Below are 14,870 nucleotides of genomic sequence, written 5' to 3'. Positions count from 1 at the left end.
TTCTGAACTTGCATTGGTGGATTGTTATGCATCTGCATTATTTTTCATAAAAAAAACTTTATGTTGAACTTGAAGGCTCCAAGCACGGACTATATATATAGCCCTCATTGAGGTAAAAATAAAAGTAAAAAGCCTGCTATCGCTTGCCAAGCTAGCCGTTCCCCCCTCCCCATCCCCTCCCCCCTCTCCCCCATCTCCTCCCCTCCCCCCTCCCCCTCCCCCCTCCCCCCTCCCCCCTTCCCCCTCCCCGTCCCACTCCCCCCCTCTCCCTCCCCCTCCCCCCTCTCCCCTCCCCCTCCCCCCCTCCACTTCTCCCCTACCCCCTCCACCCTACCCCCTCCACCCTACCCCCTCCCCTTCTCCCCTCCCCCCTCCCCTCCCACCCTACCCCCTCCCCTCCACCCTATCTTCTCCCCTCCCCCTCCCCCTCCCTTCCCCCCTCCCCCCTCCCCCTCCCTTCCCCCCTCCCCCCTCCCCCTCCCTTCCCCCTCCCCCCTCCCCCTCCCTTCCCCCCATGCCCCTCCCTTTCCCCCTACCTCCTCCCCTCCCCCTCCCCTCCACCCTACCACCTCCCCTCCTCCCCTCTCCCCTCCCCCCTCCCCTCCCCCTTCTCCTCCCATCCCCCTCCCCCCATTCCCCATCCCCCTCCCCCCTTCCCCTTCTCCCCTCCCCCCTTCCCCTTCCCCCCTTCCCCCTCCCCCTCCCACCTCCCCCTACCCTCCCCCTCCCCCTCCCCCTTTCTCCCTCCCCCCTCCACCCTCCCCCTCCCCCTTTCTCCCTCCCCCTCCCTTTCCCCCCATGCCCCTCCCCTCCACCCTCCCCCTCCACCCTCCCCCTCCCCTTCTCCCCTCCCCCTCCCCACTCCCCTCCCCCCTTGCCCCTCCCCCTCCCCACCCCCCCCCTCTTCTCTCTCCTCTCCTCCTCCCCCTCCCCCCTCTTCTCCCCTCCCCCCTCTTCTCCCCTCCCCCCTCTTCTCCCCTCCCCCCTCTTCTCTCCTCTCCTCCTCCCCCTCCCCCCTCTTCTCCCCTCCCCCCTCTTCTCCCCTCCCCCCCTCTTCTCCCCTCCCCACCCTCAACTCCCCTCCCCCCCCGTTCCCCTCCCCTTCCCCTTCCCCTCCCTTCCCCCGCCCGGCAATGCCGGGTACTTCCCATGGCCAGCTGTACGTGGGCTGCTCGAGGGTTGGAAAACCAAGCAATCTTTATGTCTTGGCACCAAGTAAGAAAACCAGAAATGTTGTATACCAAGAGGTTTTGAGAAATTGAAAATTGACAAAACGTCATGTAGGAAATGTACTGTGATATTGCTCTAAAATATACATGTTCTTCTTATTCAACCTGGGCGAAGCCGGGTACCTCAGCTAGTATATATATATGCAGTCCATTTAAACCACCACAACGTTATTAAAAACACTTCACAACCACGGAAACAAAAGTTTGAGGGAGTCGTTAAGTGACAACACAGACACTGCCCAGATGTGTAGATAAATAGATAAATGACTGTACCCGAGTTGCCGTTTTGTCATGGTTTAAACCAATCATAATTCATATATATATATATATACCGTATTTTCCGGTGTATCAATCGCGGTTTTTTAGCGCCGGGAAAACCCTAAAAAAGGGGGTGCGGTTGATACACAGTAACAGAAAAATTTGTGCATTGAAAAACTGTCATATCAACGGGACGTAATCTTTATATTACTTTGGGGTTGCGGGATACAATGATGAATGATCGTCAATTACGTTACTAAGGTAGGTTCAACGCCGATTACTGCTGCCAGTCAAAATACAAGAAAGTTTGAAGTTTGTAATATTTGATTTTTCTATGCGTGTTTGTGAAAATGTGTACTTTCACTAGTCCTCTTTGAATGACAGGTCACATAGTGAATAGAGTGTGCTAAATAAAGACAGGATTATGTCACAAAACAAAAGCGTCAACATGGTAAACAGGATGTGAATATGAATCCGATGGAGAACTTGTGGGCAGAATTAACGCGTCAAATCGACAAGTTGGACCAGCAGCCGACCTCTGTGCGTGAATTGCAGCAGGTTATTGTCACTGCATGGCAAGCAATTCCTGTCCAAACCTTGGCAAATCTCGTGAACAGCATGCCTCGACGTGTACGTGCTCTCCTGAATGCTCGTGGGGGTTACACGAAGTACTGAACTGTAATTTTACTGTCCGTAATCCCAGTCATGATTTCACTTTTGTTTTTGTTGAAATTTTTTTTGGCTAATGTGCAAAATAAAGAGATACTTCTGGAAAACGTATAGAAGTTTAACACAGTACTGTCCGTGAATGGAGTTCCATATCAGTTTACATCACTTTCAAGGATCAATTTATTTGTTTCGAAATGTCAAATGTGGTTTTTGTTTCTTTTAAAGGTCACATTAACAAAATCGAGAATAATTTCAACATAATTCCAATGAACTTTTGGTTCCAAGTCATCTTGAAAAGTAAGTTCACCCCCACAAAAAAATATTCCATATTAAATGCCAAGTCTGTATATACTAGCTTGGCTCGGCTCACTGTGCTCGCCTCACCAAGCGTCGATACTGACGAACGGGCTTATTTTAGCTGAGGCTAATGACTGTACCTGCGTTGCTGTGTTGTCATGCTTTACACCAATCATAATACAAACAATTACTTTGCACAAATATATTTGTTGTTTGTGATATTACATTTTTATAGGCAATTTAGGTTGAAGATTTAGGTTGAATGTTTTTTTTTTCAAGAAAGATCCCCTCAGCACACACATAGGGGAGGGGTAGGTGCAGACTAGAAGTTTGGGACGATTACACTTCACCACCACGTAATTCAAAACACCTCACCACCAAGTAATTCAAAACACCTCACCACCAAGTAATTTAAAATACCTCACAGCCATAAAACACGTAATGAAAACACCTAACCACCACAAAATTAAAAATACCTCACCACCACAAAATTAAAAACACCTCACAGCCATCAAACACGTAATAAAAACACCTCACAGCCATAAAACACGCAATAACAACACCTCACCACCACAAAATTAAAAACACCTCACAGCCATCAAACACATAATAAAAACACCTCACAGCCATAAAACACGTCATAAAAACACCTCACAGCCATAAAACACGTAATAAAAACACCTCACCACCACGAAAAAAAAACACCTCACAGCCATAAAACACGTAATAAAAACACCTCACAGCCATAAAACACGTAATAAAAACACCTCACAGCCATAAAACACGTAATAAAAACACCTCACAGCCATAAAACACGTAATAAAAACACCTCACAGCCATAAAACACGTAATAAAAACACCTCACAGCCATAAAACACGAAATAAAAACACCTCACCACCACAAAATTAAAAACACCTCAGCCACAAAACACGTAATAAAAACACCTCACAGCCATAAAACACGTAATAAAAATACCTCACCACCACAAAATTAAAAACACCTCACAGCCATAAAACACGAAATAAAAACACCTCACCACCACAAAATTAAAAACACCTCACAGCCATAAAACACGTAATTAAAACACCTCACAGCCATAAAACACGTAATAAAAATACCTCACCACCACGAAATTAAAAACACCTCACAGCCATAAAACACGAAATAAAAACACCTCACCACCACAAAATTAAAAACACCTCACAGCCATCAAACACGTAATAAAAACACCTGTCAGCCATAAAACACGTAATAAAAACACCTCACAGCCATAAAACACATAATAAAAACACCTCACAGCCATAAAACACGGAATAAAAACACCTCACCACCACGAAATTAAAAACACCTCACAGCCATCAAACACGTAATAAAATCACCTCACAGCCATAAAACACGTAATAAAAATATCTCACCACCACAAAGTTAAAAACACCTCACAGCCATAAAACACGTAATTAAAACACCTCACAGCCATAAAACACATAATAAAAACACCTCACAGCCATAAAACACGTAATAAAATCACCTCACAGCCATAAAACACGTAATAAAAATATCTCACCACCACAAAATTAAAAACACCTCACAGCCATAAAACACATAATTAAAACACCTCACAGCCATAAAACACGAAATAAAAACACCTCACCACCACGAAATTAAAAACACCTCACAGCCATAAACACGTAATTAAAACACCTCACCACCACAAAATTAAAAACACCTCACAGCCATCAAACACATAATAAAATCACCTCACAGCCATAAAACACGTAATAAAAACACCTCACAGCCATAAAACACGAAATAAAAACACCTCACCACCACGAACTTAAAAACACCTCACAGCCATAAAACACGTAATAAAAACACCTCACCACCACGAAATTAAAAACACCTCACAGCCATAAAACACGTAACGAAAACACCTCACAGCCACAATATTAAAAACACCTCACCACCACGTCATTTAAAAACCCCCTCACGACCACGTAATTCAAAACACCTCATCACCAACTAATTCAAAACACCTCTCCACCACATAATTAAAAACACCTCACCACCACGTAATTATAAATACCTCACCACCACGTAATTCAAAACACCTCACCACCATGTGATTTAAAAACACCTCACCACCATGTTATTTAAAAACACCTCACCACCATGTGATTTAAAAACACCTCACCACCATGTGATTTAAAAACACCTCACCACCACGCCATTTAAAAACACCTCACCATCACGTAATTCAAAATACCTCACCACCACGTGATTCTAAACCACCACAACGTTATTAAAAACACTTCACAACCACGGAAACAAAAGTTTGAGGGAGTCGTTAAGTGACAACACAGACTGCCCAGATGTGTAGATATATAGATAAATGACTGTACCCGAGTTGCCGTTTTGTCATGGTTTAAACCAATCATAATTCAAACAATTATTTTGCACAAATGTATTTGTAATATACGTGATATCACATTTTATAAACAATTGAAGTTGAAAAAAAACATTTTTCCCCCAAAAATTCCAAAAAATAAATAAATAAAAAATTTGGAATTTTAATTTTTTTAAAATACCCTTAGGACATACCGACGGGAGAGATATGTGCATACCAGAAGTTTGGTACGATTTCACAAAAGTTGGAGAAAGTAGTTCAGTGATGAGACAACAACACAAGACAACACAGGACAAGACAGATGCTGCACAGATACAGTATATATATATAGATATATATATATATAGGAGTCATCACTATATATGCTAACGTGTTGGTATATATACAGACTTGGCATTTAATATGGAATTTTTTTTCTTTTCTTGAATTGGGTTTACTTTCTTAACTCAGTATATCAATCTGGTTCGTTTCTTTTACACTTTGGTGATTTATTTGTTAAAAGAACCATGATTGTCTGTCGCAGCAAGAAGTCAACAACAGGATTATATCACAGGTGGCGTGGCAAAATGTACGGACAGGTGCATTTGATGATTGGCTTCACAGTCGGGTATACAAGGGTTGTTGCGTTCTGTATTAGTAGAAAACAACTGCTGCACGTCTCCAAAAGTTATTGCCGCTTCCTCTGGAGATGGTCCGTCAACTCGACAATGCTGTTTGTCATGGAGTGGTGGCTTTAGGAAATTACGGCATGAAACAGCGTGCTATTGCTCGGCAGTATGGCATCACTCAAGATCAGGTGTCAAAGATCCTGAAACGAAATGCTCAGAGGGGTGTCCCTACTCCAATACCGAGGCCAGGACGTCCCCGCAGAACCACAAGGAGGGATGATCGCCAGCTGCACCGGTTAGTCCGCAATGGCCGTACCAAGTCAGCTAATCGGCTTAGGGCTGAGTGGCAGCAACTGACAAATGTGCCTGTATCCAGAAGGCTAGTCAACCAACGACTGGTTCAAGCAGGCTATCCTGCCAGGCGTCCCCTGAGAAAGCCACGTCTGACCAGCCAACACCGCCAGCGCCGATTGCAGTGGGCCAGAGAGCACCGTCAATGGCAGCCAGGACACTGGAATCACGTGATCTTCAGTGATGAGTCTAGATTTCTGGTCTATCGTCAAGATGGCCGTGTCCGAATGCGCAGACAAGTGCATGAAGCCTACAACAAAGATTGTATAGTGCCAAGAGTCCAAGCTGGAGGTGGTGGGGGTGACCGTTTGGGCTGCTTTTCATGCAGGGGGCAAAACTAACCTGGTTGTTCTGAATGGAAACCTGAACCAGTTCAAGTACAGGGGCATTCTGGAAGAAACATTGCTTCCATTTGCTCGTGCAGCCTTTCGAGGAAACTTTGTCTTCCAAGATGACAATGCACGGCCTCATCGTGCTCGCATGATCCAACACTTTCTTGCTGACCGTGGTGTAGAGCATATGGAGTGGCCTGTCATGTCCCCGGATATGAATCCGATAGAGAACTTGTGGGCAGAATTAACGCGTCAAATCGACCACTTGGACCAGCAGCCGACCTCTGTGCGTGAATTGCAGCAGGCTATTGTCACTGTTTGGCAAGCGATTCCTGTGCAAACCTTGGCAAATCTCGTGAACAGCATGCCTCAACGTGTACGTGCTCTCCTGAATGCTCGTGGGGGTTACACGAAGTAGTGAACCGTAATTTTATTGTCCGTAATCCCAGTCGTAATTTTACTTTTGTTTTTGTAAAACAAAAAATTTGGCTAATGTGCAAAATAAAGAGATACTTCTGGAAAACGTACAGAAGTTTAACACAGTACTGTCCATAAATTGAGTTCGATATCAGTTTACATCACTTTCAAGGATCAATTTATTTGTTTCGAAATGTCAAATGTGGTTTTTGTTTCTTTTAAAGGTCACATTAACAAAAACTAGAATAATTTCAACATAATTCCAATGAACTTTTGGTTCTAAGACATCTTGAAAAGTAAGTTCACCCCCACAAAAAAAATATTCCATATTAAATGCCAAGTCTGTTTGTGTCTTAAGTCTTATCATTATTGGTATCTCACAAGTACGGAGGAACCACAAGGCCCGGCCCATTGCTCACTTTCTAAGTCTTATCATTATTGGTATCTCACAAGTACGGAGGAACCACAAGGCCCGGCCCATTGCTCACTTTCTATATTGGTTGGTGGCCTGTTGTTTACATTTTTACATTTTTTGTTTTTTTTTACATTATTACATTTTTTTTCTTGACATGACATTGTGTCATAAAATTGAAATGGGCAAAGCTGTTAGTTGCATGATTTTTAAGGGTGATTTGCTTACATAACTTATTGCCTAGATGTGGACAGCTTTAATACTCCTATAATGAAACTCCACAACGCATGACAAACAAACACAAACGTTCCAGTTGGACACTCCAGACAATGTCTGATGGCGAGTGTTTTTGTGTCGTACCACTTCCATGTTTCCAGGCAGTGTGATTCGCTGTATGCGGCGGCTTGAAGAGCTTCTCAGGCAGATGTGCCAAGCAGCGAAGGCCATCGGAAACACAGAGCTGGAAAACAGGTTTGCAGACGGTAAGTGGAAAGCCAGGCGAGGCTGGGCTAAGTTTGAGATGGCTCACTTAAGCTTTAATGGTCGGTTTTGGTTTATTAATATTTTCATTTGATAAGTGTGCTGGAAATGTGTTGTTTGGTGTCTAATTGCATTTTGGTTGATCTTCATTACTTCAATTTAATGTCCATTCGTTTTCTTCGAGTCCAATTTGTTCAACTCTGAACCATGACATAAATATGTAAGTAAAGAGGTGGTGAAGTACTTTGTGTACATGCTCGTAATTTTTTTTTCTTGTACCTTTGTTTAGTTTGCAGAAATCGTATTAAAATTACTATTTTATGATATTGCTATTACAAAGGACACACTGGGGTGATTTCGTTATTCCTTTGCCGTTTATCTTTTGATTACTTTTACCATAATTGCAATGCGCGATTTGAATGTTGAAAGGATTTAATTAAATGAAAGATTCCATAATCTGTTGCAGCTCAATTCAAGGATAGCAATCCAGAATGAGAGGCAATCCTGGTATAGCCAAACATATGTTTTGAGCTCTCTTTGGGGAAATTAACTTGTGTGTGGCTGGGTGTGTTTGTGTGTGGCTGGGTGTGTTTGTGTGTGGCTGGGTGTGTTTGTGTGTGGCTGGGTGTGTTTGTGTGTGGCTGGGTGTGTTTGTGTGTGGCTGGGTGTGTTTGTGTGTGGCTGGGTGTGTTTGCGTGTGTCTGGGTGTGTTTGTGTGTGTGTCTGGGTGTTTGTGTGTGTATGGGTGTATTTGTGTCTGGGTGTGTTTGCGTGTGTCTGGGTGTATTTGCGTGTGTCTGGGTGTATTTGCGTGTGTCTGGGTGTATTTGCGTGTGTCTGGGTGTATTTGCGTGTGTCTGGGTGTATTTGCGTGTGTCTGGGTGTATTTGCGTGTGTCTGGGTGTATTTGTGTGTTTGTGTGTGTGCCTGGGTGTGTTTGTGTGTGTGTGACTGGGTGTGTTTGTGTGTGTGTGTGTCTGGCTGTGTTTGTGTGTATGGGTGTGTTTGTGTGTCTGGGTGTGTTTGTCTGGGTGTGTCTGGGTATGTTTGTGTGTGTCTGGGTGTTTGTGTGTGTCTGGGTGTGTTTGGGTGTGTCTGTGTGTGTCTGGGTGCGTCTGGGTGCGTTGGTGTTGGTGTTTGTTTTGGTGCTTGCGTGTTGGTGTTAGTGTGTTGGTGTTAGCGTGTTGGTGTTGGTGTTAGCGTGTTGGTGTTAGCGTGTTGGTCTTAGCGTGTTGGTCTTAGCGTGTTGGTCTTAGCGTGTTGGTGTTAGCGTGTTGGTGTTAGCGTGTTGGTGTTAGCGTGTTGGTCTTAGCGTGTTGGTCTTAGCGTGTCGGTCTTAGCGTGTCGGTCTTAGCGTGTCGGTCTTAGCGTGCCGGTCTTAGCGTGTCGGTCTTAGCGTGTCGGTCTTAGCGTGTCGGTCTTAGCGTGCCGGTCTTAGCGTGTCGGTATTAGCGTGTCGGTCTTAGCGTGTCGGTCTTAGCGTGTCGGTGTTAGCGTGTCGGTGTTAGCGTGTCGGTGTTAGCGTGTCGGTGTTAGTTGGTTATAGTGTTTTAACTCTATTTTCAGGAAATTTTTAAACATTTCATTCGGATGTCCCAGCATCATGAGCTCTTTTATTTTATTTGTCCCCCGTCGCACCGCGGAACGAAAGGGGGTCTATGGTTTTCCCCTCCGTCCGTGTGTGTGTGTGCGTGCGTGCGTGCTTCCGTGTGTGCGTGCGTGCGAACGTTCGTCCGTGTGTGCGTAAGCGAAGCACCGAATTCTAATTTTCTGTGTGGGTGCAACCCACGTCAAAATCCAAGATGGCCGCCGCCATGTATGTCTGAACCTTGTGAGCGGAATATCTTGAAAAATAAGCGAAGTACCAACGTCTAATCTGGTGTGTGGGTGTATCCAGGCATAAGTAAGAACGCTATTGAAAATTGGGTCGCCACGTCAAAATCCAAGATGGCCGCCACCATATATATGTCTGAACCTTGTGAGCGAAATATCTTGAAAAATAAACGAACTACTCACTTCTAATCTGGTGTGTGGGTGTATCTACGCATCAGGGAGAACGTTATTGAAAATTGGGTCGCCACGTCAAAATCCAAGATGGCCGCCTTGCGTTTTCCACTTTGTCAACTCGCATCACTTCAATGACGGGGTACCTAGGCGTAACGCTTGTTTTAATTATGGAGCCAAATCTTGGATCATTTGAGATTGAGGTGGCAGAGGGTTAAACGGCAATATACTGATAGTGAGGAGGTAGCAGGGTGACAGGTGGACACAAGCAAATGAATGAATGAACAGGGATGGAGAACAAAGTAACTTGTCATTGAGGTTTGATTAATGTGGGTAGAACAAGATCGCTGGGAGTCTTTTTGCATGCGTGTGCATATTTCTTTGTTTTGTGGAATAGCATAACCATTTGAGTCCTGGCCATACGGCATTGTGTAAATATTTCCTGTACCATACAACTGCCCTGCAATGATAAAAGGTCACTTTGTAATGCATGTTGCACACTTCATGTGCAACGCATTACTAAATTGTAACGTGGTTGTGTCATTTACCTTTTTGTCAATTGTTGGAATTTCACAGCACAATGGATCGTTGAACGATACAGCAAATGCACAGTCCTCAAAGCTTTGTCTATTGGTCCAGATTTGCCCCATTTCTTTGAGTAGATTCCATTCAGTTGCATTCTGCATTGATGGCATGTGTTGAAAGTGCAGAAAGCTTATAATAATATACATCTGGATCACTTGGCAGGAAGTTAGTGTGGTATTGGGCTTAATTGTTGCCGATAACCGTTTTTTTATTTGACTTCAAATTTGTATTTTGTATCATTTGTATCAATTTTGCACCCATGAACCTCGAGTTCCTTGAAGCTTGAGCCGAATATAGAGTAACACAGCATGAACTAGAACGGCACTCGGTAAAGCGCACACCTCTGCCAGGCTGAACAGTTTGTTTTGTATCCCACTAACAGGCCGGATCTGAATCCAGACCTTAATCAAAATCTGATCTGCTTGTTCTAGGCAGCTGCCCAACTCGTCCACCAAGTTTCGTTTGAATCTGTCTTTAACTTTTTTTAATATCGTGTCGCATATCGATTTTTTTTGGTCGCATCTCTCAGTGGTGAAGAATCGCATTAAAATTCTCGTATCCGGATCTGGATCTTCACCAAAATCGAATAAATTGTCCTTGTCACACACCCGACATGCCCACCAAATTTTGTCCAAACTCACCCACAATTGTTGAGATATCCTGGTCACAGACAAACATTACAAATAAGGGTGAGTACATAACCGCTGTCTATCTTTGGTGATGGAGATAAATGGTTGTGGGTTTTCATTGCCAAATGATGCAGTTGACTGCACAACTGAGTAAACTGAGGGGTAGTAGTAGTAGTTGCAGTAGTAGTCTTAGTCTTAGTCTTAGTCTTTAAAAAAAAAAATATTTATTATTTTTCATCAACAATGACTTCCCTGAAAGGAAAAGGAAAAGTCTATGGATTCACTTTTCTGTGTGTGCATATGACTAATTAGACCAATACACAGTGCCATGTATCCACGTGCAAGACATATGCGCCCAGATCAGCGGCTACCCTTTGGTGCAAGGAAGCAAGCACTCTTTCTCGCTTATCTACTCACTTTGAAAGACCACAGGCATCAGCTCTTAAATATTTTGACTGCCTCGTGAATGGTGAATCTGCAACGGAGCACTCTTGGGCCATTACCTCAGGTGTTTGGGGCCAACCCCCACTCGTCAACGAGTGTTACAATGTATCCCTGTTAACGTTTCTTTATCAACTTACGGAACACTTTCCCAGATTTAACTTTCCGTGGAGGACACATTTCGGTAGTCGTGTGCCATTTGTACAAAGGAAATGACCTGTCCACATCAATCATGAGTACTTCAAGGCTGACAGATCGAGGTTGACACGGGACTTTAATCTTGTGCCTCGTTTCCATGCATCACTCAACCCGACTGGGAAATCCAGCTGTCCCTGATACTGTGTTGCCACGATTATTTAGCCCACATGCACTGGCTGCCAAGTAAAGCCGAACCCAATTCCTTTCAGGCTCTTTCCCAAAGCGGGTCGAAGTGATCCGGTTGGAAGTGCATCACAATACTGACAAATCGAGTAACGAGTGTGCGCAAACATTTGATCCAAAGCTGCGGTGAGCGGGAAGCAGCACACAATCGTGGCAGCCATTTTGCAGAGCCGCAACAACACTTCTTTTTGGCATTTGTTGGAGCTTCACAGCACAAGCAATTGTTGAACGGTACAGCCAATACACAGTGCTCAAAACTGCCATGGCATCTGAGGATGGCTATATCATATCAAATCCCTTATCGCTATGTGTCATAACAGCATCATTAAAAAATGCTGCGAGGGAGCCAAATCGTAACCAAAGGGTTTTCAAAGAAACTAGCAAGGGACCTGGTGAAATGGCCATAAGTAAATAATGAATGTGATTATTTCATTTATACACACCAGGGTCTTTGATGTCCTTGTAGCCAGGATGGGATGTGATTAATTTTGTTGGTTTCTTTCATCAGAATGTAATTTATCAAAGGTCAGCACTCTGGCAGTTGTAGTAAAGAAATTGTTTGCACATAAAACGGAGGCTGAAGTGGTAAGGTGCCACATAGCAGGGTCGCTTGTTCTCCCCATGCATTTTGAAAAAAAACAAGACCAAAAGTCTAACAGCGGCGTAGCCAGGCTTGTAAAATATTATAAACCACAAACACACATGATTAGCTTTTCAAACCTCACTAATGCTGTTTATAACATTAAACAAAGAAATTTGGATGAATCCAGACATCCATGAGGTAAGTTTTACTTACAGAACCGAGCGAAGATCTACTGTAATCTAGATTATACCTCACAAGGGTTGGATACGTACTGTGTTGTTGGAAGAGACGTAACGCCGATGCTTTCGATATTTGATGGTCATTTTAACAATCCGTTTGTTTGTGTTTCACACTGAATGAAAAACGTAAAGGTAGAGCATGGCGATTGTGATATATGACAGGTTCGACGATATGTTCGGCATGAACTGCATACAAATCAAAATGGCGGTGTGTGGAGAGTCAGCCGCCGCACCGCCGTAACGGCATCAGACGTAATCAGATCACCCTGTCATGTGACCAGATTCTCAGCTCTGATTGGTATACGTTTGAGGGGACATTCATACATACATACATACGGACGGACAAACACTGTTCTAGATGGCTCTGCCCGATGGGCTACGCCGTAAAAAGCGATTGTAATTGCTGTCTGTGTTTCTGTCCATAACGCTGTCTCCTCCTAAATGATTGTGCAGGAATTGGTAGTTATGATCAATACTTAACAAGAGGGTGAGAGAACAGTATAATATACACCCTCAGGTAGGGTCAAACGGTCAAATACCGAATAATTCAATTGCAGGCACATTTTAAAACATATTAAAAATAAAAATGAAACTTTATAGTTATATAAACAACATTGGGGATGTATGAAATATGTAACGATTTTTTGGGGATTGATCCCTGGTTCTTGCCCCCAGGGGGTGCGTACTTAGGGTCACATGGATGAAAACGATATTTTGATATTGGGTCATTCCTGATAAGCGTGGGGATTTGCGATGGCGTGCCATCGACGTCGCTATCGTTTATTTTTTAAAGAGGAAGAAGAAAATAAGAAAGTTGTTTCAGATCGTAAATGAGCAGTCACAAAGTACATGTATGAAAAATAGTGTAGCATTCACATGAGGGATTGACGTCAGGGCTTTTCTGTTCCACGTGACGTCATGTCATGCTATTCACTCGGCTCGCTGAATGAAAGTGGCCGTATTTCATCTGTTTGCATCAAATTGATTAGGAATTGAACGTTTTTCTTGGAATGTTTACCTTATTTTACCCAGCAAATTTGGGGCAAACGAGCATGCTCCTTCCAAGCGCTTCCCGTCCAACATTTTAACATTATCGATAAGTGATCTGCTTTGAGACTGACATTGCAACTTCAGCATCATGATTCTGTTGTTGCATTCTCCTTTGCTTTACTAAGTTATTCCTATGAAATCGATGCTGGATGATTTATTGGTAGTGTGTAAAAGGTATATTTATTTGTTTTCTACCAGATCTCCATCAGCAACTCATTGTGCTGAGGGTGGGTATATCATTAATTATACTAATGTAGGGTGAAAGTTCCTGAAGATGAGCTGTTGTATTAAGTTTGAGATTGGTGCGTGTGATTTGTGTCTTCTATACACGAAGTTGCAGGCTCCAAGCAATAGTTTTCTTCGTTGCCAAGCATTGGTTGTCTGGTGAGAGTCATCTCAATTGGGCCACCTACATCTACAAGCTCAATACACACACGTTTCTGCACTAGATTAGTGACTTGCAACAGCAAATGTGCACAAACAAGCTTTTGTGTCAAAAAGGCTTCAAGTCATCTCGATTAGTCTACAGGCCTGGAACTGCAACTTGCAGTGATGTCAGCACCTGCTGTTTCATCCCTTGCCTAATAGCCACAGGACACCGTCAACTACATAGAGAAAAAATTGGGGATGCCCATCCATGTGAGAATGTGAATTGAAGTTGACCATCATCCAAAGAATGTGAATCATGATTTGACATGACATCTCAGAATGGCTGGGTGTCTGAAGTACCTGTACTCTCACCTGGTGTAGCGTGTTGGTCGTCATTTTACCTTGTTGCATTTAGTTAATGGTTAGCTGTGTGTTAAGGTACCCCTTAGGTCCACTATGTTGACATGATACTGCCCTAATACCAAGTTATATCCCTAATATCTGGTTTTATTCCCAGATTACCCACCAAAAGAGCTTTACATTTGAAGCATTCACTTTCACATGTTATTCTTCTTCGGAGGATTCCATATCGCGGCTTGGTGCCTCCTTTGTATGTATGTCTTTCACAAAACGGACTAATCATTAAATTAACTTCAATATTTTGATTTTTGTTTCTCCCTCCTTCCCCCGCAGCAATTACACGTATAAAGAGGGACATCATCTTTGCTGCAAGTCTCTACCTGTAAGGGCCTACCCAAGTCAATTATGCATGATCTCATGCTTTCATTCAAGACTATATTCCCATTCATGCTCCATTGTTTCATTTTTTTCTTTTCTCCTTCCATCAAAAGGAACCCATCATTTCAGGATGAAAAAGTTAACTATAGAAAAGATTAAATCCATTTTACTTTGTTGGTTACCTTTTCAGAAATGTATTTTGATTCCATTTTCAATACTGCTTTTAACTTCTGCCTTCAGGGTCATATGTTGTGAACTTAAGTACAACTCTGTTTTACCCGTCATGTATGTACGAGTTTTTATTTGAAGTTAAAGTTTGATTTCCGATTGTTTTTAGCAATCGGTGGAAATTATTCAGCTTGTGCTGACGGGAGCGTTTTCACTCCAAATGAA

The 14,870-nt window shown here is 43.2% G+C and overlaps 1 long non-coding RNA gene across 1 annotated transcript; it reads left to right on the top strand.

Moving 5' to 3' along the window:
* Positions 1-6,995: 6,995 nt before the first annotated feature.
* On the top strand, positions 6,996-14,759 carry LOC144889377 (uncharacterized). The gene is made up of 2 exons (XR_013621712.1): positions 6,996-7,460; positions 14,433-14,759. It is a non-coding gene; the product is annotated as an uncharacterized LOC144889377 (long non-coding RNA).
* Positions 14,760-14,870: the final 111 nt, after the last annotated feature.

The sequence above is a fragment of the Myxine glutinosa genome, unplaced genomic scaffold, assembly GCF_964187855.1.
Source record: "Myxine glutinosa unplaced genomic scaffold, kmMyxGlut1.1 SCAFFOLD_3264, whole genome shotgun sequence".
Lineage (NCBI taxonomy): Eukaryota > Metazoa > Chordata > Myxini > Myxiniformes > Myxinidae > Myxine > Myxine glutinosa.
This window is presented reverse-complemented; position numbering and strand designations above follow the sequence as displayed.